This window comes from Pleurodeles waltl, chromosome 10 (assembly GCF_031143425.1).
Source record: "Pleurodeles waltl isolate 20211129_DDA chromosome 10, aPleWal1.hap1.20221129, whole genome shotgun sequence".
Taxonomy (NCBI): Eukaryota; Metazoa; Chordata; class Amphibia; order Caudata; family Salamandridae; genus Pleurodeles; species Pleurodeles waltl.
In genome coordinates, this window is record NC_090449.1 from 329,508,551 (window position 1) to 329,522,674 (window position 14,124).

General features: G+C 48.4%; 10 non-coding genes across 10 annotated transcripts; all 10 read left to right on the forward strand.

Annotated features, from left to right (window-relative positions):
- Positions 1-360: 360 nt before the first annotated feature.
- Positions 361-433, forward strand: TRNAV-UAC (transfer RNA valine (anticodon UAC)). The gene has a single exon. It is a non-coding gene; the product is annotated as a tRNA-Val (tRNA).
- Positions 434-1,954: 1,521 nt separating this feature from the next.
- TRNAV-AAC (transfer RNA valine (anticodon AAC)) lies at positions 1,955-2,027 on the forward strand. The gene has a single exon. It is a non-coding gene; the product is annotated as a tRNA-Val (tRNA).
- Positions 2,028-3,879: 1,852 nt separating this feature from the next.
- Positions 3,880-3,952, forward strand: TRNAV-UAC (transfer RNA valine (anticodon UAC)). The gene has a single exon. It is a non-coding gene; the product is annotated as a tRNA-Val (tRNA).
- A 1,521-nt stretch (positions 3,953-5,473) lies between these two features.
- Positions 5,474-5,546, forward strand: TRNAV-AAC (transfer RNA valine (anticodon AAC)). The gene has a single exon. It is a non-coding gene; the product is annotated as a tRNA-Val (tRNA).
- A 1,336-nt stretch (positions 5,547-6,882) lies between these two features.
- TRNAP-UGG (transfer RNA proline (anticodon UGG)) lies at positions 6,883-6,954 on the forward strand. Its single transcript has one exon. It is a non-coding gene; the product is annotated as a tRNA-Pro (tRNA).
- Positions 6,955-7,398: 444 nt separating this feature from the next.
- TRNAV-UAC (transfer RNA valine (anticodon UAC)) lies at positions 7,399-7,471 on the forward strand. Its single transcript has one exon. It is a non-coding gene; the product is annotated as a tRNA-Val (tRNA).
- Positions 7,472-8,992: 1,521 nt separating this feature from the next.
- TRNAV-AAC (transfer RNA valine (anticodon AAC)) lies at positions 8,993-9,065 on the forward strand. The gene has a single exon. It is a non-coding gene; the product is annotated as a tRNA-Val (tRNA).
- Positions 9,066-10,401: 1,336 nt separating this feature from the next.
- On the forward strand, positions 10,402-10,473 carry TRNAP-UGG (transfer RNA proline (anticodon UGG)). The gene has a single exon. It is a non-coding gene; the product is annotated as a tRNA-Pro (tRNA).
- A 2,033-nt stretch (positions 10,474-12,506) lies between these two features.
- On the forward strand, positions 12,507-12,579 carry TRNAV-AAC (transfer RNA valine (anticodon AAC)). Its single transcript has one exon. It is a non-coding gene; the product is annotated as a tRNA-Val (tRNA).
- Positions 12,580-13,915: 1,336 nt separating this feature from the next.
- Positions 13,916-13,987, forward strand: TRNAP-UGG (transfer RNA proline (anticodon UGG)). Its single transcript has one exon. It is a non-coding gene; the product is annotated as a tRNA-Pro (tRNA).
- The last annotated feature ends 137 nt before the right edge of the window (positions 13,988-14,124 follow it).

Genomic DNA, 14,124 nt, shown 5'->3' on the forward strand with positions numbered 1-14,124 from the left:
TGCTTTCTACTGGTGTCGAGGCAGTTCGGCATGATGAAGGAGTGCGGGATTTCTTTCTAACTGCTTTTTTGTGTTGGAGCAGCACTTCTCGTTGGAACATGAAATGCACAGTGCTTCTCCAAAGTAATTGCAGGGCTGGTTTTGAAATCACCTCTTGGAATGAAAGTGATCCCAGTTCCTTTCTTCCAAAGGAAGAGATCCTGTCAGAAAGGCTCAGCTTTGAGCGTCATGAATATTGTCCCTTAGTCCTTGCATTCCAGTCCAAAGCATAGCCACATAAAGAAAGCAGGTGTGTCTGTTTCCAGTGCAGTGGTTCCAGTCCAATGCATAGCCACATGAAGCAAATAAGCAGGCATGTCTGTTTCTGTAGTGTAGTGGTTATCACGTTCGCCTTACACGCGAAAGGTCCCTGGTTCGAGGCCAGGCAGAAACAGCAAGTTGCTGTGCTTTATCACATTATTTGCATTTACCACCTCACCTGACAGGTAAATTGAAATTAAAGAGGCTGTGTCTATCCCTCACCATCGTGAGGTACTACGCTCCAAGGGCATCGGTCTCAACTCACCAAGAGAAGACGATACACCTTACGGCAGTCAGTTGCTCCCTTTTTGACCTTTCCATTGAAGCCTGGGCCTACTGTGGTCAAGCCAGCCAAGGAAGGAAGGTATGAGAGCGAAAATGGCTTTCCTACCTTCACCAAGAACATACACCTTGAGCAAAGAAAGGGCCAGACTTACAAGGCCCTATCGCCACCGGCACATCATCTTTAGTGACGCCCCGGTGGCACTATGTACTGTGCCGTATTTACAAGACGCCGTTCAACCACGTTTTGTGGCTTAACACCACCTTGTAAATACGGCCCCTTCACACGCAGCCCTTTCCCTGGAAGGGGCGTGCAATGGGCGTTGCTCTGGGTGGGCCACTGCAACACCATAGCATTTTGATGCTGCTCCAGTTTTACGAGTTTTTGTAAATCTGTGGCAGCGCCAAAATCCAAGCGCCATACAATGGGTGTCGTTATAGTGGAGAAACGAGCAGAAATGTTTTCATTTCTCCTCATTTTTGCTCTTTCTATGTGTGCTGCACGAACATATCGCCACTGAAGATTTCTGTTGTGCAGGAAGGTGTGCCTTCCTGAACAAAAACAATTTCCCCCTCCAAGCAGCCATCCTTGTACCATGGCGCAAGGATGGCTGCGTTGGTGCTCGGCAGCTAATTTAGAGCTGGCGCAGAGGGAAGCACAGGGGTGCGCTGTATTCTACTAAATACGACGCTTCCCTGCATTTTGAAAATGACTGAGTGCGAGGCTGCCAAATTTGGCAGAGCGTCTCACTCAGTCATCCTCTTGTAATTATGGGCCAAAAGGTCTAAAGGATAGAGGCGTTTTATGTCATGTTCGATGACGACCATGGAAATGACTCTAGTCATATTGCAGAAGAGAGAACCATGTGCATTTTCTTGCCTTGCGATGTATTCGCCCACTCTCTGCCCTCAACCCTAGGAGCAGGGTCTGAGCAGTGGTGCTTCTGTGCCCTCGCTCGTTGGTGTCCGGGTCCAAATCCCCAACACACCCTTTTTAGCAGAAAACACACAAATTTTACTCAAAATACACAAAGCTTGAAGATTCCTCATTCCACTCAAAGCATTGTTGTGCAAAATATTTTTAGCCTCAGGAGAAAAAAAGGATCACCATGCCTTGGCTTCCTTCCTGCTTGCTTTCAGTGTGCTCTGTGTGATGCTTTCACAGGCTCTGGTTTCAGGCATTTAGGCATCAGATATTTGTCTCTACCCGCAGCTGTGACTTTTCAGTACATCTGAGTGTACGCTTGCTGGCTGACAACGCTGCAATTTTCACACTTACTCCTCGCTTTGCGAGCAACTGCTGATCAAGTATAGAGGCAATCGGGCAAACATATGAGGGGAATTTTGCTCCTTCAGTCAAGCCCTCATGCTTGTTTCTGTAGTGTAGTGGTTATCACGTTCGCCTAACACGCGAAAGGTCCCCGGTTCGAGACCGGGCAGAAACAATGGGCAGTGTCTGCTTTTGTGTTTGCTCCCTAAAAGCTTAGTCTCACTCAGGGATGGCCTTTAAAAACTTGTGACCTGTGTAAAACTTGTATTACTATTGCAGGCCGGTAAAAAGTTATCTGCATCTTTGCGTAGTCGTGCATGTGCCTGGTTTCTTATTCTGTTTTTTACTTTTTTTTTTCTTGGCCATGTTATATTGTGGGGCCTTTAAACCTGTCACCTTGATAGGAACATTGCAAGCGGCAGCATCGACAAGTGCAGACTGAGGAGTCAGACCTAAACACAGACTCAGCTGTCAGGATGGCCGAGTGGTCTAAGGCGGCAGCCTCAAGAGAGCTTGATCTTCAGTTAAGCTAAGCATCCTGGTTTGCTCATGTAGTTGTGGGTTCATATCGCACTTCTGATAGGTCTATTTTCTGCCCTTAAATCTTCCTCTGCTTGCACAGCCAGCTCCCCACAACACTATCTTTGCAAGCTGCTGTAGCATATGAAAAGAAATCCACCAACCCTCCGGCTGGGCCCTCAATCAGCATTCCATGTATTTCTGGAAGGGGCATCTCAGTCACGCCTTCTGTTAGAGCTGCACCTTATCACTGTAACTACCATGCTGGTTTCTACTTAAGCAGTTGATTCCATCGTTTGAAGTGAGGCTCTCCTGCCACTTTTGGGCAGAGAAGGCACTGCCCCTGCAACAACAACAGGCAGACAAGCTCAACCTGGGTTTCCTGGTTAGGTGGGCGGAGCAGAATGGCAATGGTCCCTCCTTGTGACTTGAAATTAACATGAAGAAGACAGAGAGGCAGCTGGGAGTAGGCAGTACCCATGCACCCCTGAACACTGTCTTGCGATTTTCACCCAATTCTGAAATGAGTCGGGAGGAAAGGAGGTGATTTTCCTATCGAAGGCCATTCTGGGAATTCAGCCACCCCGCGTCTCCCAGGTGAGTGTTTCAGGCCTGTGAGGCACTCATATAAATCTCGCCTGATCGAGCACTGAGCGAGCAATTGTGCTTGAATACAAGAGGCATGCTCCTCTGGCTCAGGCGCAAGAGATGGCAGGCCCTTCAGTGCTTCTGGTCTGGAAGTCTACGGTGCAAGGGCCCAGGTCCTGCGGAGGCGTACAACTACCAGAAAGGGTCTGCTTTTCTCATCAGCGCCACAGTTCAGCTTGCTAGCATAGGGCTTCTTGACTACCTCTTGCCTTGCTAGAGGCAAAAAAAAACCCCTTGGCACAAAACATCAATTGCTATGGCACGCTTAGAAGGAGAGTCTCCAAGTGGCCCTGCTTTTTCACAAAGACACTTCAGAAGATGTTTGAAAGGCTTTTGCAGCAGCAGGCTCGTTGGTCTAGGGGTATGATTCTCGCTTTGGGTGTGAGAGGTCCCGGGTTCAAATCCCAGACGAGCCCGTGCCTTCATAGGTTCGATCTGTTTTTAAACAGGAGTATTTCTGCTTTCCACTCTTGTAAGATGCCATGGTGGAATGCATTGCATGCTTTCTACTGGTGTCGAGGCAGTTCGGCATGATGAAGGAGTGCGGGATTTCTTTCTAACTGCTTTTTTGTGTTGGAGCAGCACTTCTCGTTGGAACATGAAATGCACAGTGCTTCTCCAAAGTAATTGCAGGGCTGGTTTTGAAATCACCTCTTGGAATGAAAGTGATCCCAGTTCCTTTCTTCCAAAGGAAGAGATCCTGTCAGAAAGGCTCAGCTTTGAGCGTCATGAATATTGTCCCTTAGTCCTTGCATTCCAGTCCAAAGCATAGCCACATAAAGAAAGCAGGTGTGTCTGTTTCCAGTGCAGTGGTTCCAGTCCAATGCATAGCCACATGAAGCAAATAAGCAGGCATGTCTGTTTCTGTAGTGTAGTGGTTATCACGTTCGCCTTACACGCGAAAGGTCCCTGGTTCGAGGCCAGGCAGAAACAGCAAGTTGCTGTGCTTTATCACATTATTTGCATTTACCACCTCACCTGACAGGTAAATTGAAATTAAAGAGGCTGTGTCTATCCCTCACCATCGTGAGGTACTACGCTCCAAGGGCATCGGTCTCAACTCACCAAGAGAAGACGATACACCTTACGGCAGTCAGTTGCTCCCTTTTTGACCTTTCCATTGAAGCCTGGGCCTACTGTGGTCAAGCCAGCCAAGGAAGGAAGGTATGAGAGCGAAAATGGCTTTCCTACCTTCACCAAGAACATACACCTTGAGCAAAGAAAGGGCCAGACTTACAAGGCCCTATCGCCACCGGCACATCATCTTTAGTGACGCCCCGGTGGCACTATGTACTGTGCCGTATTTACAAGACGCCGTTCAACCACGTTTTGTGGCTTAACACCACCTTGTAAATACGGCCCCTTCACACGCAGCCCTTTCCCTGGAAGGGGCGTGCAATGGGCGTTGCTCTGGGTGGGCCACTGCAACACCATAGCATTTTGATGCTGCTCCAGTTTTACGAGTTTTTGTAAATCTGTGGCAGCGCCAAAATCCAAGCGCCATACAATGGGTGTCGTTATAGTGGAGAAACGAGCAGAAATGTTTTCATTTCTCCTCATTTTTGCTCTTTCTATGTGTGCTGCACGAACATATCGCCACTGAAGATTTCTGTTGTGCAGGAAGGTGTGCCTTCCTGAACAAAAACAATTTCCCCCTCCACGCAGCCATCCTTGTACCATGGCGCAAGGATGGCTGCGTTGGTGCTCGGCAGCTAATTTAGAGCTGGCGCAGAGGGAAGCACAGGGGTGCGCTGTATTCTACTAAATACGGCGCTTCCCTGCATTTTGAAAATGACTGAGTGCGAGGCTGCCAAATTTGGCAGAGCGTCTCACTCAGTCATCCTCTTGTAATTATGGGCCAAAAGGTCTAAAGGATAGAGGCGTTTTATGTCATGTTCGATGACGACCATGGAAATGACTCTAGTCATATTGCAGAAGAGAGAACCATGTGCATTTTCTTGCCTTGCGATGTATTCGCCCACTCTCTGCCCTCAACCCTAGGAGCAGGGTCTGAGCAGTGGTGCTTCTGTGCCCTCGCTCGTTGGTGTCCGGGTCCAAATCCCCAACACACCCTTTTTAGCAGAAAACACACAAATTTTACTCAAAATACACAAAGCTTGAAGATTCCTCATTCCACTCAAAGCATTGTTGTGCAAAATATTTTTAGCCTCAGGAGAAAAAAAGGATCACCATGCCTTGGCTTCCTTCCTGCTTGCTTTCAGTGTGCTCTGTGTGATGCTTTCACAGGCTCTGGTTTCAGGCATTTAGGCATCAGATATTTGTCTCTACCCGCAGCTGTGACTTTTCAGTACATCTGAGTGTACGCTTGCTGGCTGACAACGCTGCAATTTTCACACTTACTCCTCGCTTTGCGAGCAACTGCTGATCAAGTATAGAGGCAATCGGGCAAACATATGAGGGGAATTTTGCTCCTTCAGTCAAGCCCTCATGCTTGTTTCTGTAGTGTAGTGGTTATCACGTTCGCCTAACACGCGAAAGGTCCCCGGTTCGAGACCGGGCAGAAACAATGGGCAGTGTCTGCTTTTGTGTTTGCTCCCTAAAAGCTTAGTCTCACTCAGGGATGGCCTTTAAAAACTTGTGACCTGTGTAAAACTTGTATTACTATTGCAGGCCGGTAAAAAGTTATCTGCATCTTTGCGTAGTCGTGCATGTGCCTGGTTTCTTATTCTGTTTTTTACTTTTTTTTTTCTTGGCCATGTTATATTGTGGGGCCTTTAAACCTGTCACCTTGATAGGAACATTGCAAGCGGCAGCATCGACAAGTGCAGACTGAGGAGTCAGACCTAAACACAGACTCAGCTGTCAGGATGGCCGAGTGGTCTAAGGCGGCAGCCTCAAGAGAGCTTGATCTTCAGTTAAGCTAAGCATCCTGGTTTGCTCATGTAGTTGTGGGTTCATATCGCACTTCTGATAGGTCTATTTTCTGCCCTTAAATCTTCCTCTGCTTGCACAGCCAGCTCCCCACAACACTATCTTTGCAAGCTGCTGTAGCATATGAAAAGAAATCCACCAACCCTCCGGCTGGGCCCTCAATCAGCATTCCATGTATTTCTGGAAGGGGCATCTCAGTCACGCCTTCTGTTAGAGCTGCACCTTATCACTGTAACTACCATGCTGGTTTCTACTTAAGCAGTTGATTCCATCGTTTGAAGTGAGGCTCTCCTGCCACTTTTGGGCAGAGAAGGCACTGCCCCTGCAACAACAACAGGCAGACAAGCTCAACCTGGGTTTCCTGGTTAGGTGGGCGGAGCAGAATGGCAATGGTCCCTCCTTGTGACTTGAAATTAACATGAAGAAGACAGAGAGGCAGCTGGGAGTAGGCAGTACCCATGCACCCCTGAACACTGTCTTGCGATTTTCACCCAATTCTGAAATGAGTCGGGAGGAAAGGAGGTGATTTTCCTATCGAAGGCCATTCTGGGAATTCAGCCACCCCGCGTCTCCCAGGTGAGTGTTTCAGGCCTGTGAGGCACTCATATAAATCTCGCCTGATCGAGCACTGAGCGAGCAATTGTGCTTGAATACAAGAGGCATGCTCCTCTGGCTCAGGCGCAAGAGATGGCAGGCCCTTCAGTGCTTCTGGTCTGGAAGTCTACGGTGCAAGGGCCCAGGTCCTGCGGAGGCGTACAACTACCAGAAAGGGTCTGCTTTTCTCATCAGCGCCACAGTTCAGCTTGCTAGCATAGGGCTTCTTGACTACCTCTTGCCTTGCTAGAGGCAAAAAAAAAACCCTTGGCACAAAACATCAATTGCTATGGCACGCTTAGAAGGAGAGTCTCCAAGTGGCCCTGCTTTTTCACAAAGACACTTCAGAAGATGTTTGAAAGGCTTTTGCAGCAGCAGGCTCGTTGGTCTAGGGGTATGATTCTCGCTTTGGGTGTGAGAGGTCCCGGGTTCAAATCCCGGACGAGCCCGTGCCTTCATAGGTTCGATCTGTTTTTAAACAGGAGTATTTCTGCTTTCCACTCTTGTAAGATGCCATGGTGGAATGCATTGCATGCTTTCTACTGGTGTCGAGGCAGTTCGGCATGATGAAGGAGTGCGGGATTTCTTTCTAACTGCTTTTTTGTGTTGGAGCAGCACTTCTCGTTGGAACATGAAATGCACAGTGCTTCTCCAAAGTAATTGCAGGGCTGGTTTTGAAATCACCTCTTGGAATGAAAGTGATCCCAGTTCCTTTCTTCCAAAGGAAGAGATCCTGTCAGAAAGGCTCAGCTTTGAGCGTCATGAATATTGTCCCTTAGTCCTTGCATTCCAGTCCAAAGCATAGCCACATAAAGAAAGCAGGTGTGTCTGTTTCCAGTGCAGTGGTTCCAGTCCAATGCATAGCCACATGAAGCAAATAAGCAGGCATGTCTGTTTCTGTAGTGTAGTGGTTATCACGTTCGCCTTACACGCGAAAGGTCCCTGGTTCGAGGCCAGGCAGAAACAGCAAGTTGCTGTGCTTTATCACATTATTTGCATTTACCACCTCACCTGACAGGTAAATTGAAATTAAAGAGGCTGTGTCTATCCCTCACCATCGTGAGGTACTACGCTCCAAGGGCATCGGTCTCAACTCACCAAGAGAAGACGATACACCTTACGGCAGTCAGTTGCTCCCTTTTTGACCTTTCCATTGAAGCCTGGGCCTACTGTGGTCAAGCCAGCCAAGGAAGGAAGGTATGAGAGCGAAAATGGCTTTCCTACCTTCACCAAGAACATACACCTTGAGCAAAGAAAGGGCCAGACTTACAAGGCCCTATCGCCACCGGCACATCATCTTTAGTGACGCCCCGGTGGCACTATGTACTGTGCCGTATTTACAAGACGCCGTTCAACCACGTTTTGTGGCTTAACACCACCTTGTAAATACGGCCCCTTCACACGCAGCCCTTTCCCTGGAAGGGGCGTGCAATGGGCGTTGCTCTGGGTGGGCCACTGCAACACCATAGCATTTTGATGCTGCTCCAGTTTTACGAGTTTTTGTAAATCTGTGGCAGCGCCAAAATCCAAGCGCCATACAATGGGTGTCGTTATAGTGGAGAAACGAGCAGAAATGTTTTCATTTCTCCTCATTTTTGCTCTTTCTATGTGTGCTGCACGAACATATCGCCACTGAAGATTTCTGTTGTGCAGGAAGGTGTGCCTTCCTGAACAAAAACAATTTCCCCCTCCACGCAGCCATCCTTGTACCATGGCGCAAGGATGGCTGCGTTGGTGCTCGGCAGCTAATTTAGAGCTGGCGCAGAGGGAAGCACAGGGGTGCGCTGTATTCTACTAAATACGGCGCTTCCCTGCATTTTGAAAATGACTGAGTGCGAGGCTGCCAAATTTGGCAGAGCGTCTCACTCAGTCATCCTCTTGTAATTATGGGCCAAAAGGTCTAAAGGATAGAGGCGTTTTATGTCATGTTCGATGACGACCATGGAAATGACTCTAGTCATATTGCAGAAGAGAGAACCATGTGCATTTTCTTGCCTTGCGATGTATTCGCCCACTCTCTGCCCTCAACCCTAGGAGCAGGGTCTGAGCAGTGGTGCTTCTGTGCCCTCGCTCGTTGGTGTCCGGGTCCAAATCCCCAACACACCCTTTTTAGCAGAAAACACACAAATTTTACTCAAAATACACAAAGCTTGAAGATTCCTCATTCCACTCAAAGCATTGTTGTGCAAAATATTTTTAGCCTCAGGAGAAAAAAAGGATCACCATGCCTTGGCTTCCTTCCTGCTTGCTTTCAGTGTGCTCTGTGTGATGCTTTCACAGGCTCTGGTTTCAGGCATTTAGGCATCAGATATTTGTCTCTACCCGCAGCTGTGACTTTTCAGTACATCTGAGTGTACGCTTGCTGGCTGACAACGCTGCAATTTTCACACTTACTCCTCGCTTTGCGAGCAACTGCTGATCAAGTATAGAGGCAATCGGGCAAACATATGAGGGGAATTTTGCTCCTTCAGTCAAGCCCTCATGCTTGTTTCTGTAGTGTAGTGGTTATCACGTTCGCCTAACACGCGAAAGGTCCCCGGTTCGAGACCGGGCAGAAACAATGGGCAGTGTCTGCTTTTGTGTTTGCTCCCTAAAAGCTTAGTCTCACTCAGGGATGGCCTTTAAAAACTTGTGACCTGTGTAAAACTTGTATTACTATTGCAGGCCGGTAAAAAGTTATCTGCATCTTTGCGTAGTCGTGCATGTGCCTGGTTTCTTATTCTGTTTTTTACTTTTTTTTTTCTTGGCCATGTTATATTGTGGGGCCTTTAAACCTGTCACCTTGATAGGAACATTGCAAGCGGCAGCATCGACAAGTGCAGACTGAGGAGTCAGACCTAAACACAGACTCAGCTGTCAGGATGGCCGAGTGGTCTAAGGCGGCAGCCTCAAGAGAGCTTGATCTTCAGTTAAGCTAAGCATCCTGGTTTGCTCATGTAGTTGTGGGTTCATATCGCACTTCTGATAGGTCTATTTTCTGCCCTTAAATCTTCCTCTGCTTGCACAGCCAGCTCCCCACAACACTATCTTTGCAAGCTGCTGTAGCATATGAAAAGAAATCCACCAACCCTCCGGCTGGGCCCTCAATCAGCATTCCATGTATTTCTGGAAGGGGCATCTCAGTCACGCCTTCTGTTAGAGCTGCACCTTATCACTGTAACTACCATGCTGGTTTCTACTTAAGCAGTTGATTCCATCGTTTGAAGTGAGGCTCTCCTGCCACTTTTGGGCAGAGAAGGCACTGCCCCTGCAACAACAACAGGCAGACAAGCTCAACCTGGGTTTCCTGGTTAGGTGGGCGGAGCAGAATGGCAATGGTCCCTCCTTGTGACTTGAAATTAACATGAAGAAGACAGAGAGGCAGCTGGGAGTAGGCAGTACCCATGCACCCCTGAACACTGTCTTGCGATTTTCACCCAATTCTGAAATGAGTCGGGAGGAAAGGAGGTGATTTTCCTATCGAAGGCCATTCTGGGAATTCAGCCACCCCGCGTCTCCCAGGTGAGTGTTTCAGGCCTGTGAGGCACTCATATAAATCTCGCCTGATCGAGCACTGAGCGAGCAATTGTGCTTGAATACAAGAGGCATGCTCCTCTGGCTCAGGCGCAAGAGATGGCAGGCCCTTCAGTGCTTCTGGTCGGGAAGTCTACGGTGCAAGGGCCCAGGTCCTGCGGAGGCGTACAACTACCAGAAAGGGTCTGCTTTTCTCATCAGCGCCACAGTTCAGCTTGCTAGCATAGGGCTTCTTGACTACCTCTTGCCTTGCTAGAGGCAAAAAAAAAACCCTTGGCACAAAACATCAATTGCTATGGCACGCTTAGAAGGAGAGTCTCCAAGTGGCCCTGCTTTTTCACAAAGACACTTCAGAAGATGTTTGAAAGGCTTTTGCAGCAGCAGGCTCGTTGGTCTAGGGGTATGATTCTCGCTTTGGGTGTGAGAGGTCCCGGGTTCAAATCCCGGACGAGCCTGTGCCTTCATAGGTTCGATCTGTTTTTAAACAGGAGTATTTCTGCTTTCCACTCTTGTAAGATGCCATGGTGGAATGCATTGCATGCTTTCTACTGGTGTCGAGGCAGTTCGGCATGATGAAGGAGTGCGGGATTTCTTTCTAACTGCTTTTTTGTGTTGGAGCAGCACTTCTCGTTGGAACATGAAATGCACAGTGCTTCTCCAAAGTAATTGCAGGGCTGGTTTTGAAATCACCTCTTGGAATGAAAGTGATCCCAGTTCCTTTCTTCCAAAGGAAGAGATCCTGTCAGAAAGGCTCAGCTTTGAGCGTCATGAATATTGTCCCTTAGTCCTTGCATTCCAGTCCAAAGCATAGCCACATAAAGAAAGCAGGTGTGTCTGTTTCCAGTGCAGTGGTTCCAGTCCAATGCATAGCCACATGAAGCAAATAAGCAGGCATGTCTGTTTCTGTAGTGGTTATCACGTTCGCCTTACACGCGAAAGGTCCCTGGTTCGAGGCCAGGCAGAAACAGCAAGTTGCTGTGCTTTATCACATTATTTGCATTTACCACCTCACCTGACAGGTAAATTGAAATTAAAGAGGCTGTGTCTATCCCTCACCATCGTGAGGTACTACGCTCCAAGGGCATCGGTCTCAACTCACCAAGAGAAGACGATACACCTTACGGCAGTCAGTTGCTCCCTTTTTGACCTTTCCATTGAAGCCTGGGCCTACTGTGGTCAAGCCAGCCAAGGAAGGAAGGTATGAGAGCGAAAATGGCTTTCCTACCTTCACCAAGAACATACACCTTGAGCAAAGAAAGGGCCAGACTTACAAGGCCCTATCGCCACCGGCACATCATCTTTAGTGACGCCCCGGTGGCACTATGTACTGTGCCGTATTTACAAGACGCCGTTCAACCACGTTTTGTGGCTTAACACCACCTTGTAAATACGGCCCCTTCACACGCAGCCCTTTCCCTGGAAGGGGCGTGCAATGGGCGTTGCTCTGGGTGGGCCACTGCAACACCATAGCATTTTGATGCTGCTCCAGTTTGACGAGTTTTTGTAAATCTGTGGCAGCGCCAAAATCCAAGCGCCATACAATGGGTGTCGTTATAGTGGAGAAACGAGCAGAAATGTTTTCATTTCTCCTCATTTTTGCTCTTTCTATGTGTGCTGCACGAACATATCGCCACTGAAGATTTCTGTTGTGCAGGAAGGTGTGCCTTCCTGAACAAAAACAATTTCCCCCTCCACGCAGCCATCCTTGTACCATGGCGCAAGGATGGCTGCTTTGGTGCTCGGCAGCTAATATAGAGCTGGCGCAGAGGGAAGCACAGGGGTGCGCTGTATTCTACTAAATACGGCGCTTCCCTGCATTTTGAAAATGACTGAGTGCGAGGCTGCCAAATTTGGCAGAGCGTCTCACTCAGTCATCCTCTTGTAATTATGGGCCAAAAGGTCTAAAGGATAGAGGCGTTTTATGTCATGTTCGATGACGACCATGGAAATGACTCTAGTCATATTGCAGAAGAGAGAACCATGTGCATTTTCTTGCCTTGCGATGTATTCGCCCACTCTCTGCCCTCAACCCTAGGAGCAGGGTCTGAGCAGTGGTGCTTCTGTGCCCTCGCTCGTTGGTGTCCGGGTCCAAATCCCCAACACACCCTTTTTAGCAGAAAACACACAAATTTTACTCAAAATACACAAAGCTTGAAGATTCCTCATTCCACTCAAAGCATTGTTGTGCAAAATATTTTTAGCCTCAGGAGAAAAAAAGGATCACCATGCCTTGGCTTCCTTCCTGCTTGCTTTCAGTGTGCTCTGTGTGATGCTTTCACAGGCTCTGGTTTCAGGCATTTAGGCATCAGATATTTGTCTCTACCCGCAGCTGTGACTTTTCAGTACATCTGAGTGTACGCTTGCTGGCTGACAACGCTGCAATTTTCACACTTAATCCTCGCTTTGCGAGCAACTGCTGATCAAGTATAGAGGCAATCGGGCAAACATATGAGGGGAATTTTGCTCCTTCAGTCAAGCCCTCATACTTGTTTCTGTAGTGTAGTGGTTATCACGTTCGCCTAACACGCGAAAGGTCCCCGGTTCGAGACCGGGCAGAAACAATGGGCAGTGTCTGCTTTTGTGTTTGCTCCCTAAAAGCTTAGTCTCACTCAGGGATGGCCTTTAAAAACTTGTGACCTGTGTAAAACTTGTATTACTATTGCAGGCCGGTAAAAAGTTATCTGCATCTTTGCGTAGTCGTGCATGTGCCTGGTTTCTTATTCTGTTTTTTACTTTTTTTTTTCTTGGCCATGTTATATTGTGGGGCCTTTAAACCTGTCACCTTGATAGGAACATTGCAAGCGGCAGCATCGACAAGTGCAGACTGAGGAGTCAGACCTAAACACAGACTCAGCTGTCAGGATGGCCGAGTGGTCTAAGGCGGCAGCCTCAAGAGAGCTTGATCTTCAGTTAAGCTAAGCATCCTGGTTTGCTCATGTAGTTGTGGGTTCATATCGCACTTCTGATAGGTCTATTTTCTGCCCTTAAATCTTCCTCTGCTTGCACAGCCAGCTCCCCACAACACTATCTTTGCAAGCTGCTGTAGCATATGAAAAGAAATCCACCAACCCTCCGGCTGGGCCCTCAATCAGCATTCCATGTATTTCTGGAAGGGGCATCTCAGTCACGCCTTCTGTTAGAGCTGCACCTTATCACTGTAACTACCATGCTGGTTTCTACTTAAGCAGTTGATTCCATCGTTTGAAGTGAGGCTCTCCTGCCACTTTTGGGCAGAGAAGGCACTGCCCCTGCAACAACAACAGGCAGACAAGCTCAACCTGGGTTTCCTGGTTAGGTGGGCGGAGCAGAATGGCAATGGTCCCTCCTTGTGACTTGAAATTAACATGAAGAAGACAGAGAGGCAGCTGGGAGTAGGCAGTACCCATGCACCCCTGAACACTGTCTTGCGATTTTCACCCAATTCTGAAATGAGTCGGGAGGAAAGGAGGTGATTTTCCTATCGAAGGCCATTCTGGGAATTCAGCCACCCCGCGTCTCCCAGGTGAGTGTTTCAGGCCTGTGAGGCACTCATATAAATCTCGCCTGATCGAGCACTGAGCGAGCAATTGTGCTTGAATACAAGAGGCATGCTCCTCTGGCTCAGGCGCAAGAGATGGCAGGCCCTTCAGTGCTTCTGGTCTGGAAGTCTACGGTGCAAGGGCCCAGGTCCTGCGGAGGCGTACAACTACCAGAAAGGGTCTGCTTTTCTCATCAGCGCCACAGTTCAGCTTGCTAGCATAGGGCTTCTTGACTACCTCTTGCCTTGCTAGAGGCAAAAAAAAACCCCTTGGCACAAAACATCAATTGCTATGGCACGCTTAGAAGGAGAGTCTCCAAGTGGCCCTGCTTTTTCACAAAGACACTTCAGAAGATGTTTGAAAGGCTTTTGCAGCAGCAGGCTCGTTGGTCTAGGGGTATGATTCTCGCTTTGGGTGTGAGAGGTCCCGGGTTCAAATCCCGGACGAGCCCGTGCCTTCATAGGTTCGATCTGTTTTTAAACAGGAGTATTTCTGCTTTCCACTCTTGTAAGATGCCATGGTGGAATGCATTGCATGCTTTCTACTGGTGTCGAGGCAGTTCGGCATGATGAAGGAGTGCGGGATTTC